Raw genomic sequence first — 13,413 nt, forward strand, 5'->3', positions numbered from 1 at the left:
TTGATCGCCTCTGTGTTGGAGGAAGGCTGCTTCACTTTACGGTAAATCATTTAACTCTGGGGATGTTTCCGTCAGCTCGCAGCATCTGCAGTGTTGTAACAGGGCACTTTCTATTGTTGTAGCTCTGCTCTCCATCACAATAGATTTGAAAAGTAACCATGACTAAAAGGTTTGACTCAACTTTCATTTTGAAGGTTTACCCATCAAGACTCAAGTACAGTGGATGTGAACACCCTGGAAATGATAACTGACAGTAACTTCACAGTATCTCAACTGTTAAGATAATTTACAAACATTATAACATAATTCACAAAGTGTGATGATAATAATGTGTTCAAATACTGATGCAAAAGCTGCAAAACTTAGTAAATGTCACAGAAAAAGCAACTTTACACTAATCTGTCATGTGATTTTACACATTGTGGATTATTAATGAGTTGATCTGACATTATATGAAACTGGCACCGTTGTGGTTAAGTCTAAAAATAAGCGTTGGTGTGACTGGGCGAGGCTGTCATCCCTTTACACCTAACGGAAATCACAATTGGTTGATTAGCTTTTTTTTTTAAAGTCTTCCAACACAACTCCACTTTAAGTTACATCCATCAAGAGAGTCCAAATCATGTGGATGGGTGTTTCTGGGTAAAAGTTGAGATGGATGAAGTTGCATTTGTCATTACATGGAGGTTTCTGCAAGCGTTTGAAAGATGCATGAATGAAACACTTACTTGCAGTGACTGACTGTCAGAGTCTCATGGAGCTTCAGTCAGCTGCTGTCCTGTCGGAGGTCGCAGCTCTTCTCCAGAGTCAACATCTTACTTTCGGTTAAAGTTTACTGTGCGGGAGGCGGAGGCGGAGCCGCGCGCTCAACCGGAGAACAATACCCACCACCGCTTTCCAATGAAAAGGCCATTTACAGACACACGCGCGCGCACGAAAACACGCGCACACAAATGTTCAGGTGTTCCTTTCGCTTTCACTTCAACCCCTCGGATTCTCTTAAATCACGTGATCTGCCAGCAGAGCCGTGGCGCGTGTGTGTGTGCGTGTTTTGCGTGCGTGTGTGTGCGTGTGTGTGTGTGTGTGTGTGTGTGTGTGTGTGTGTGTGTGTGTGTGTATGTGTGTGTGCGTGTGTGTGTGTGTGTGTGTGTGTGTGTGTGTGTGTGTGTGTTCTATAGCTCTAGTGACTCGGACCTATTTACATATATAAACTCCTTTAATTGCGCATTTAACTTTTGCATGCAGATGTTTGTGTCTGTTATTATGCGGTGTTTTAGTTCAGTCACAGAATTATGCAAAACAAAACACTCCTTGTCAAAGTGCATTTGAAACATTAAATTATAGGCACATGTTCCGCGTATCAAACAATATGTACAATAAAAACGTATCTCTAATGAATCTGCACACTGAAAACTACTAAATATGAACTGTAAATATGATCTACCAAGCTGATTTTGTTCTGCTTACTTACCCTGGTCTGCAGGGGGATAATCCTGTTCCAGATCCTCTGAGCTTCTCTTCTCTCTGTTTGTATCATTCATGTCTCATTAATGCAGGTTACCAATTCAACTTCTTCCCTGGAGTTGTTTGTGCTTTATCGTCTCTCAGGTCTCTGCTGCCGTGGTGGTGCCTGCTGCCGTGGTCCTGCATGACGCTTCCTGCTACTGTTATCACTATTACTCATATACACTATCATCAGTTTTATAAATTATAACATTTGTAGCCATAAAAACATAATCAGTAATATATCTCATTGTATCACAGCTGTTATTAGCACTACTCACCATTGATCACATTTACCACCATAATTAATATCATTGTTATAATCTGTCACCTTAGCTGTGCTTGTTTCTACTATTCTACTTTATTAACTGCCATAACACATATGAGTCATACTCACATTACTATAGATATTATTATACTTACTGTTACTTTTGTAGTTGCTTGCATCTCTAGAAGTGTCTCTGTCTGTGTTTGTGTCTGTGTTTGTCTCTCTCTGTCCATTGTCTGTCTTTTCTCTTTCTCTGCTTTTCCTCCACAGAGCTGGGTCTGTTGTTCCTGTTGTTAAAGGGAAGGTTGTCGTTGCCACTGTGTGCTCACGGGGGAATCGTTTGGTTTATTTAAATCATAAATAAGTCACAGTGTGTGGTCTTTACCTACTCCATATGTAAAGTGTCCTGAGATCACTTCTGTTATGAATTGGCACAGTAAATAAAACTGAAGTGAATGAAATACAATTAAACAACATCAAAAAATAAACTGTGTAATGAAATTGAGTAATTTCTTAACCCCGCCTCCTCAAACACAAAGACAAGTTGAATACTTTTGCATGTATTTTATAAATGTCCCGATTTTGGTAGTAATGAGTATATATAAATATAGTATATCCATCTATTTATCCAAAAGGCAATTTATTTATTCATATATTTGAGCCCTTTTCATTGCAAGTGATTAAAAACAAAATGGAAAATTAAATTATTTTTGTGTATTTAAGTTCTGAATGAAATTGTCTTTCAGCTCAGTAACTAGTTTTCTTTTGCTTAAAAGACGTTTAAAAAAGGTGCAGACCACACACACACACACACACACACAAAGGCATATCACACAAAAGACACTAAATTAAATTTCTATGTTGTTAAAATATGATGTTTTTTTCAAAAGGTTGTGTCTTTGTCATGGGTGAATTTGTTGTAATTAATTAATTTTGGCTTCTTCGTTATTGTAATTATTGTTATATGTTTAGTTTTATAACTCATAATTAAAGCTTGCAGATGCAAAACGCTGTCTGTCAAACCTGCATGAAGTAAATCATAGTCTGAGGTTTGTGCTTCGTTCACTCACCAAGTGTTGAATGATGTTTGTGATTAATTCCCCAAAAACACTTAAATGTGTGCTTTAATATGGGTGATTAAAAAAAGTCTTTATAAATAAAAAATAAACACACACACCTCACATTTCACTGACTAATGAACAGACGGTGTTGAGCATGAACAAAGCATTTATTAATAACGTAGATTTTAAACTTTTCCCAAACTCGGAGGCACCGTCACATCAATTCCTTCTGTTTCTTCACATCATAATCGGTCATTAGTGAATTTAAACGTCACTGTAAGAGGTCGATGTTTCAGGCCACGGGGCTGGGCGCCTGGTTTTCTTCCTCCTTTTTTTGCCTGTGCATCCAGTAGGCAGCAGCTGTTACAGCGAAGACCCCATAACTAGCCAACACCCACTGTAAGAGAGCAGACAGGACATATTTCTGACTGAGGGCACCGGATGTATGAAAACGTTATAAATATTCATAATGAATGAAGCGTGTGTGTGTGTGTGTGTGTGTGTGTGTGTGTGTGTGTGTGTATATCTGTTTGTTTGTGTGTTTATGTGTGTGTGCGTGTGTGTGTGTGTGTGTGTGTGTGTGTATATCTGTTTGTTTGTGTGTGTGTGCGTGTGTGTGTGTATGCATGTATGTGAGTGTGTATGCGTGTGTGTGTGTGTATGCGTGTGTGTGTGTGTGTGTATGTGCATGTGTGTGTTTGTTTGTGTGTGTGTATGCGTGTGTGTTTGTGTGTATGTGCGTGTGTGTGTGTGTGTGTGTGTGTATATCTGTTTGTTTGTGTGTGTGTGTGTGTGTGTGTGTGTATGCATGTATGTGAGTGTGTATGCGTGTGTGTGTGTGTATGCGTGTGTGTGTGTGTGTATGTGCGTGTGTGTGTATGTGTTTGTTTGTGTGTGTGTGTGTATGCGTGTGTGTGTATGTATGTGTGTGTGTGTGTGTGTGTGTGTGTGTGTGTGTGTGTGTGTGTGTGTGTGTGTGTGTGTGTGTGCGTGTGTGTGTGTGTGTGTGATGTACATTTCTGCGGCCCTGCAGAGTGTAGCTATTAAAGTACTTCCTCCAACCAGAAGCCAGTTTCATAGAAGACGGTGCCTCAATACCAAACAGCTGCTTCTGAAACACACACACACACACACACACACACACACACACACACACACACACACACACACACACACACACACACACACACACACACACACACACACACACACACACACACACACACACACACACACACACACACACACACACACACACACACACACACACACACACACACACACACACACACACACACACACACACACACACACACACACACACACACACACACACACACACACACACACACACGCACACAAACGCACAATAAGACGAAGCCAGACTACCTGATATGTTTCACACATTGTCATGATATTGAGGTTATATATGTAGTTTTTAGGACATAACAGCAAAGTAACGCAGTCTATAAACAAGTTTAATCAACGTGCGTTCGAGGAAATGTAAGAAAATACTGAATATAATAAACCACATGTGAAAATGAAAGAAAAAAACAAGTTAGCCACAAAATCAAAGGTGACACACATGAAACCCTGGGTGGCTGTGGTGCAGCTGTTAGAGCAGGTCGCCCATTAAATGCAGGGTTGGCGGTTTGATGATCAAGACTGCCGTCAATGTGTGAATGTGTTTGTGAATGTTACTGTTACAACAACATTAACCCAGCCCATATCAGACCCGCCTCAGAGCGGTGCAGTCAAAATGAAAGTGAAAGGAACACTAATAAACGGGATCTCGTAATCTGACTCTATGAGACGGCCGAGACGGTTTGAGCTGTAAAAACAAAAATGAAGTTAAATACTTTTGCGTGTTGAAACAGATGGTTTGTTGAGTGGCACGAGGAATAAGAACTGGGATGACAAACTGGTTTATGGTCATGCGAGTCACATTCAACACACGCTTTTGAATTAACTGCATTATTCATACAGCTCCAGCTAATCATCCGGACTTGATGGCAGCACAAAGCTCATTCTTCACAGACTCTAACTGTGTGCTTGAAGCTTAAAGCTCTAATTCCTTTTGGCTGAAGAGTTTTTCTTTTAATGTAAATGCTTAAATCATCAACAAAACATCCCAATTCTCCGTGAACGTGAACTGCAGCAGAAATATATGAAAGCCAGATTTTGAATACACTTTTTAAATGACGCTGACTGTATGGACGTACATTGGCGGTCGTTATTGAACCGCTCTGTTACATTGCAGCCCGGTTCATGGCGCCCAGGCTGCAGCACTCTTGCTCAATACTGGACCAATTAAAAAAGAAGTTGTTCCCATTCGTCACAAAGACACAAATACAAAACGGAAATAGGGTCCAGGCTGATGAATACAGAAAGTCCCCTTTGACACATTAATTGCTTAATCTATAAAAAGAACAAGTGCAAAAATGACGAATTGTGGTTTCATGTACGACTCCAACCATTTCTTGGCTGTGTGCAGACATTTACCCTGCCTCTGGTCTTTATGCTAAGCTAATCATCTCCTGTCTACCTTTATATTAAAAGGGGGATAGTTTGACATTTGGGAAACACTTGTAATGTCTCTCTTGCTGAGAGTTAGCTGAGAGGACTGATCGACTCTAATGTCTGAACAGTAAATATAAAGATAAGTGTGGACGACAGTTAGCTTAGCATAAAGACTGGAAACAGGGGGGGAAGCTAGCCTGGCTCCGTCTAAACGGTGACAAATCTGCCCACCAGCACATTTAAGCTCACTAATTAACAGGAGGAGAGTATGAACTCACATGAAGTAGAGTGCTGACGAGGCGGCTCTGCTCAGTGATGCTGATTTATGCTGCAGCGGGTATTAGCAGAGTATAGAGAGGAAACTCTTTTTTACCCTCAAGCCTGAAACAGAGTCAACTTTGTGAATGTTGTTGGCTGGAGTCTGATGGTTCGGAAGACGGCTGTTCATCATTTAGAAAACAGCAGCTTTGTTTTTCACCCTGATTAAATATTTTAACAGTCTAATTGTGAATCTGTGTCTCACTTTAGCACACAAACTGAACCTGGAACAGTCACGTTCTGTGGAAGGGGGCCCTACAGCGAGGAACTACACACTAAATTAGGTTTTTGCTTTCTACACAAAATCACAGATTCTTCATCTCATCTCATCTTCAACCTCTTAGCCGGGGTCAGGTCGCGGGGGCAGCAGCTTTAGCAGGGGACCCCAAACTTCCCTTTCCCGGGCCACATTAACCAGCTCTAACTGGGGGATCCCGAGGCGTTCTCAGGCCAGTGTGGAGATATAATCTCTCCACCTGGTCCTGGGTCTTCCCTGAAGCCTCCTCCCAGCTGGACGTGCCTGGAACACCTCCCTAGGGAGGCGACCAGGGGGCATCCTTACTAGATGATCCTGAACCACCTCAACTGGCTCCTTTCAACTCAAAGGAGCAGCGGCTCTACTCCGAGTTCCTCACGGATGCTGAACTTCTCCCCCTCTCTCTAAGGGAGACTCCAACCCCCCTACCTGAGAAAACCCATTTCGGCCGCTTGTACCCGTGACCTCGTTCTTTTGGTCATGACCCAGCTTTCATGACCATAGGTGAGGGTAGGAACCAAGATTGACCGGTTGATCGAGAGCTTTGCCTTCCAGCTCAGCTCTCTTTACGTCACAACTGGACAGATTCTTGTTTTCAAAAATACTATTATTTATAAAAACAGCCTTTTCTGCTCACAACGAGCTTCTATGTTCGTATTATCTTACTCGTACTTATTTCTCTTCAGTTGCAGTAAGTACATCAAACAACCAAGTAAACATTTTGCATGTTTTTTTAGGCCTACTTGGAGTTTTCCTACACTTTTACTTTGGTACAAGATTTGAGTAAACACTGCCTCTTCACCACTGCTAAAAACTCCAGCTCCGTTTTAACGTTGTTAAACTGTTCGAAAAAATTTTTTTATTTAATTATTCATTTATTTTTTATTTGATTATCTTTTTACTGTCGTCTTTACCTTATCAACTTCACTTTTTATTATTATTTATTGTTGTTTTTACTGTTTGTTAAAAGCTTCCTATCATTTCTCTTGCTCTGTCTTTGTAAACTTCGGTTTTTAAAGATGCTTTATAAGTAAAGGTATTATTATAATACATATGACATAATATAAATATAGGCGCGTGTGTGGGTGTGTGTGTGTGTGTGTGTGTGTGTGTGTGTGTGTGTGTGTGTGTGTGTGTGTGTGTAATACTATTATTATTACTATTTTTAAATATAGGTTTTAAAGATTCTACATATTCAACCATTACTCGATTCGATAAAAACATATTAATCGACTAAAGCGTGTTTAATCTCATCCCAACACTGCAGACTGGACATTTTTGCTATTATACTTATATATTTTTTATAACTCTATTTTGTTTACATTTAATTATATTCTACATTTTACTTTATATTCGTATTTCACACCTTTCTCTTCACTTAAATGTTGATCTGCACCATGTCTTTGCACTACTTTTGGGTTTATTTAGGTCATTTTATTTTCATATTGCATTGTTGAAGGAGCTTGAGATTGTAATTGTTGTGCATATGACAAATAAACTATCTTGAATGTTGAATGTGAAAAGTCAGATCCTGTCCTCACCTTCACCTCTGTGACGAGATGGCCGAAGCTGGTGATGGGGATCCGGACTTTAACGGGAGACACCGGCATAACTGGAGACAGTTTGAATGAAAATGTTACGTCACGCTGTTTGTCCTGCCTCACACGTTCACTTCACGGCCTCACAGTTGGTTTAAATCATCATTTAGAGGGTGAACACCGGTACTTACTGCTCTGTTGTGGCTGCAGAAGAGACAGTTACACAATGTTTTTCATGTGTTCATCGTGTTCCGGGAGCTCTGACGTAAAGAACGCGCTGTCCAATCACGTGTTGCTATGCAAAGGAACAGACCAATAGAACGCGGTCTGGTGGGCGGGGCTTGCGGCTGGTTACACAAACGGCAGTTAGTCTGTCTGTTGTATGTCCTTCCTGCACTCAGCCACAAGGGGGCGCCACACTAACGTGTATGAGGAGGTGCAGCCTGTCCTGCACACAAAAACAAGCTAAATTACTTTTTACACAGTGGTGCTTTGGTGTATGGGTCTATTTTTTTTTTTAATTTACTCTAGAAAGAAGCTGAATGTTACTGTTAAAGGTTGAATATGTCAAATCTTCTTTAGAAGCTATATTTAAAATAATAATAATAATAATAATAATAATAATAATAATAATACTCCCACGGGGCGTTTTGAGGGGTACAGAATGAAAGTATTTATTTTCTATTAAAAAAAATGTATTTAGTTGTGTTTTTTTATTTTTAAATGTGAAACTTGATATTTTAAATCCTCTTTAAATAAAGGTTGATAAAATATATACAAGTTGCTTCATTCCTGTAATGAGCAGCATTTCAGTCCCCTTTATGACTTCCTTGAAATTTCTTTAAAATGTGTCAAATATTTTTAACAAATGGTTTAAATTATAGATCAACATCTTCTTTGTCACATTAACACAGAATAATTCCCATTAGAATAAAATATTTTATCATGTCCCAGTGCAAAGTAATCAACTTCTACAAGAACTACATGTATGAGCCATAACATTATAAAATACTATATTAAAATGAATTATTTTATAGGCCGTATGCATTTAAAAATAAATAAATAAATATTTGTAGTCCCTCAAATCCTTTTGCACAAGTTTCTCGCCTTCTAAACAAAACAACAAAACAAAAGTAGAAGAAGAAGAAGAAGAAGAAGAAGAAGAAGAAGAAGAAGAAGAAGAATTAGAAGAATTCCTTTATTAGTCCCGCAACGGGGAAATTCGATTTTCACTCTATTATTATTATTCATGTTACACACACACACACACACACACACACACACACACACACACGCACACACACAGGCCCGAAATACACACACATGCACAAACAGGACCTATATACATGCAATTAATGGAGAGATGTTAGAGCGAGGGGGCTGCCAATAGCTCAGCGCCCCGAGCAGTTGGGGGTCCGGTGCCTTGCTCAACAGCACCTCGGCAGTGCCCAGGAGATGAACTGGCACCTCTCCAGCCACCAGTCCACCCTTCATTCATGGTCCACACGAGGACTTGAACTGACGACCCTCCGTTTTCTCTCCCACCTGGATACGAATGGACTCAAATAATTTGATGCTCTGATTATAATAATAATAATGATGCTCAAATTCCTTTCAAGGAAACGTCTGAGAGTTGCACACCAGCAGAGTATGTACAGTATGAAATCTGTTGGAAATAAATGAAGAATTGCCTCAATTTTAAACAGGTTATCATTCGATGAAATGAGCATTTAGTGAGTGCTGAGGGGAAACTGAAGATTCAAGATTCAAGATTCAAGACTCAAGACTCAAGATTCAAGAAGCTTTATTTATCCTGAGGGAAATTATTGTGCATCAGTTTCAATACAAAGATGGAAAAGGAGTGACAATAAGCATAAAAACATAAATCAAATCAAAATAAAGCTAACATAAAGAAATCAAACAATAACTAAATGTGACAGAGTGGTTGAACGTAGGTTTATAAATAAGTGATAAGGAGCGATAGCAGTGGTAAAAGTGTAGCAGCATTTCTTAGCATAAATGGATGAAAATGAAGTAAGTTACAGAAGAAGAGCATCAGAAGGCCGTGTTGTCTTTAGGAGTTGGAAACATGTTCTGCAGGGTTACGCAGCTGCTCAACATGCAAAGCAGCAAAGAAGCTCAAGTCTCAAGAAACGTCCTGAGGCTAAAAGTTGAGACAACCTCCTAAAAATAAGGCACATGTCCGTCCCAACTTTAAGACGTGTACGTTTTTGGTCTAAGAGTAAATCACACACCACTTTAGTACTAAAAGTCTGAACTAAACTTTCCAAAAAGCATGTTTTAGATGATATTAAAATTGCATTCACTGACGCAGACCTGTCAACAAATCACTGTGAACAAAAGAGGAAGTTAAAGCCACATGATGACACGCATGGGCCCAACCCCTCCCCTTCTCTTAGCTGAGGAGATCCCGCTGTGCCTTACTGAGAGCTTCTGCAGCTTTGTGCACAATCTCTCAAAAGTAAGACTGGGTATCGTTCAGAAATCTCCAACACCTGCACTGATACCCTGAGTTTGATACCGGCTCCTGAACGATACTTTTTCTGATACCAATTTCATAAAATGAATTTCTTTGTGTTTTGTTTCCAGCAAACATGAGCCCCGTCTCTGTGTGTAACAGTGTTTTCCTTTATGCTTTTAGAGCGTTTAAAGTTAGACAGCCAATCACCAACATTGTTAGATCTACGCAGAAGTACGCTGCGTGCTTATTGGCTCACTGACGCTGATGAGATTTACTCCTTATTTGAATTTGCTATTGAACGACAAAGGAGTTTCCAATACAATAAGGTTGGCGCCTAAAAGTCGAAGTTTGGTACCCAGACCTACTTAAGAGGAAACTCTTGGATCTAGGAAGTTTTATTTCTAGATGATTCTCCTTTGTAAACATGTTTAAACTGAAAGATTCAGCTTCGAGTGACATTATTTGGGTGCAGCAGAAACCTTTAACATCGTGCTTTATGTCGCCAAAGGCTCTTAAAACAGTGTTTGTCCGTAGCGTCTAAAGCTGGGTATGAATGTATATCATTTGCAGTATATAAGCATATACATATTATGTAAACATATATAAACCAAAGGTAAATTCTCTTTAGACAGTCTGAAGCAGTAAAAACGCTCATTTCCATTGTTTTAACTGAGGAGGTAATTTCCAAACGTACACAGAGGCGAGCACGCAGATCCCCTTTCTGCAGAATTTGTTTAATTTGTGCACAAATGTATTTTCGTCGTCTTCGCACTTCTGCCACCGCAGTCCATGTTAACTGCTGAGCTGCACTTTCACCTCACTTTAAGGGAGCTACTCGAGTGTGTACTCCCAGAAAGTAAGTGTGTGAGTGTTCGTGAGGTTCAGGACAGGTCTCCACAGAGTCTTCCCTCAGCTCTACCTGTAACGCAACCCTTTATTTGTGCAGCCTGTTTATTGATCCTGTGTACCAGTGAGTATAACCCTTCTACACACTCACTGTACAACGATCCTGACAAACATTGGAGAGCAGCTTGAGGCACAGATTTGCCTCACGGGGTTTAACAACCTGTAAAACATCCTGACCTTTGACCCTCTTTTCCAGTTGGACGACGTGTTGCACAACGTTGCTCTTTGAGTCCATCTCAGGAGGTTAACTGATCGTTCAAGAAGCTTTTTTTAGGGCCACTTCCAGCCCACGTTTACCCCTGTTTAGTTTATTATTTTATTATTTCTATAAAGCATCTCCTGGTTAATTCAATTCAATTCAATTCAATTTTATTTATAGTGCCAAATCATGACAAAAGTTATCTCAGGACACTTTACAGAGTAGGTAAAGACCACACTCAATGACTTATTTATGATTTACATAGACCCAATAATTCCCCCGTAGAGTACGGTGGCAATGAAAACCTTCCCTATCACAGGCAGGAACGTCGGACAGACCCAGCTCTGTGGAGGACGGACATCTGTCTGCACCGGAGAGAGGAAGAGAAGGAGAGAGAAAGAGAGAAAAGACGGACAGATGGACAGAGAGAGAGAGAGAGACAGACACAAAGACACAGAGACAGACACACTTCCAGGGAAAAAAGCATTTAAGACCACCTGAATCGTCTCCTTCTTTCCACAAACGCTCTATAAAAGTAATATTTACTTCCTCAGAAATATTCAAAGCTGCACTGAACAGTTAACTTGTTATAGGCGAGCTTTTTTAAATTGTTGTTTACTTGTATAGTTTGGGATATTTTAATATTGCTTACCCCATATATGTTATTTATTGTTGACAATTTTTTTTGCTGAATGTTTAGCTGATGTATAAGAATCAGAATCAGAAATACTTTAATAATTTTTCTTACAAAACTCCAGATATACAAACAACAAATATTATACAGACTAAACATATATCAATAATATACATATATATATAAAACAAAATATCTGAATGCATCAGTAAAAGAAATCCCTAAAATATCAGTACAGTATCACAAAAGATATTAGTAAAATGTCCCAAAATATTTGTAAAATATCCCAAATAATATTAGTAAAATATCTCAAAAATATTAGTAAAATATCCCCAAAAATATTAGTAAAATATCTCAAAAATATTAGTAAAATATCCCCAAAAATATTAGTAAAATATCTCAAAAATATTAGTAAAATATCCCCAAAATATTAGTAAAATATCCCAAAAATATTAGTAAAATATCCCCAAAATATTAGTAAAATATCCCCCAAATATTAGTAAAATATCCCAAATAATATTAGTAAAATATCCCAAAAATATTAGTAAAATATCCCCCAAATATTAGTAAAATATCCCAAATAATATTAGTAAAATATCCCAAAAATATTAGTAAAATATCCCAAAAATCTAAGTAAAATATCCCAAAAAATATAAGTAAAATATAAGAACAGTATCCCAAAAAATATTGATAAAACATCTTAAAAAATCTTAGTAAAAAATCCCATAAATATCAGAAAGTATCGATTGAAAAACAATAACAATAAATCCCAAAACTTGTCAGTAACTATCTGAAAAAATATCAGTAAAATTGGTTTAGATGCTCATATTTTAATCTAAAACAGAGGTCAGAAGTACAAAGAGATTATTATATTATTATTATTATTATGATTATGATTATTATATTGTTTTGTTCTTTGACGTGTGCACAGTGGCAGAGACGGCGTGTGGACGTACCTTAGGCTCCTAAATAGAAAGTTCCTGTCGCAGATCAAAGGTGTAAAAGTGCGTTCGATGCAGCAGCTCACGCTTTTGTCATCTTTCATCTGTAATTTGAAATTAGCTTTTGCACGTCTCATTGCTGGAGTCGACGAAGACGAAGCCACTTCTCTCACATGAAACCTGTAACATCACAGGTTCAAATACTTGTTCCTGTGATTCACACACAACCTCCTACACATCACATGATCGTTTTAGAGAAATTAAAGGCATCGTCTAAATAAAGGGGCTCCTAAACGCACAGTTTGGCAGCCATGTTAATAAAACACAGTAACTTAATATCTGTTATTGTGAAGTAAAACCCCCGAGAGTATTGAACCGAGTTAGGACGTGTGTTCTTGTTTAAGCATTTCATTTTTTTATTGGTATGTTACGTGTTTTAGCTTCAGTGATTAAAGCTGCATTTGATCATTTGTTTTCTAACCTGTTTCTTTTTCATGGTCTTGATTTTCTGGGTGCTGTTTTAATTAGCTATAACTTAAATTAGGAATATGCAACAAGTAAAGCAAAAAACAGCTGGTGTTATAACTTCAAAACAAAGCCTCCAGATTAGAAATTAAAGCCAGACTCACTTTTATTTTATTATTTAAGAGTGGGGTTGTATGAGTTACTTATTAAGTTTATTACCTGCACAACGTATTCTCATCAACAGGGTCGTAGGATAACTCTGCAATATATTGAGGAGGAACCACATTTGTAATAAAGCCGAGATAAAAACACGAAACATTTG

This window comes from Echiichthys vipera (assembly GCF_963691815.1).
Source record: "Echiichthys vipera genome assembly, chromosome: 2".
Lineage (NCBI taxonomy): Eukaryota > Metazoa > Chordata > Actinopteri > Perciformes > Trachinidae > Echiichthys > Echiichthys vipera.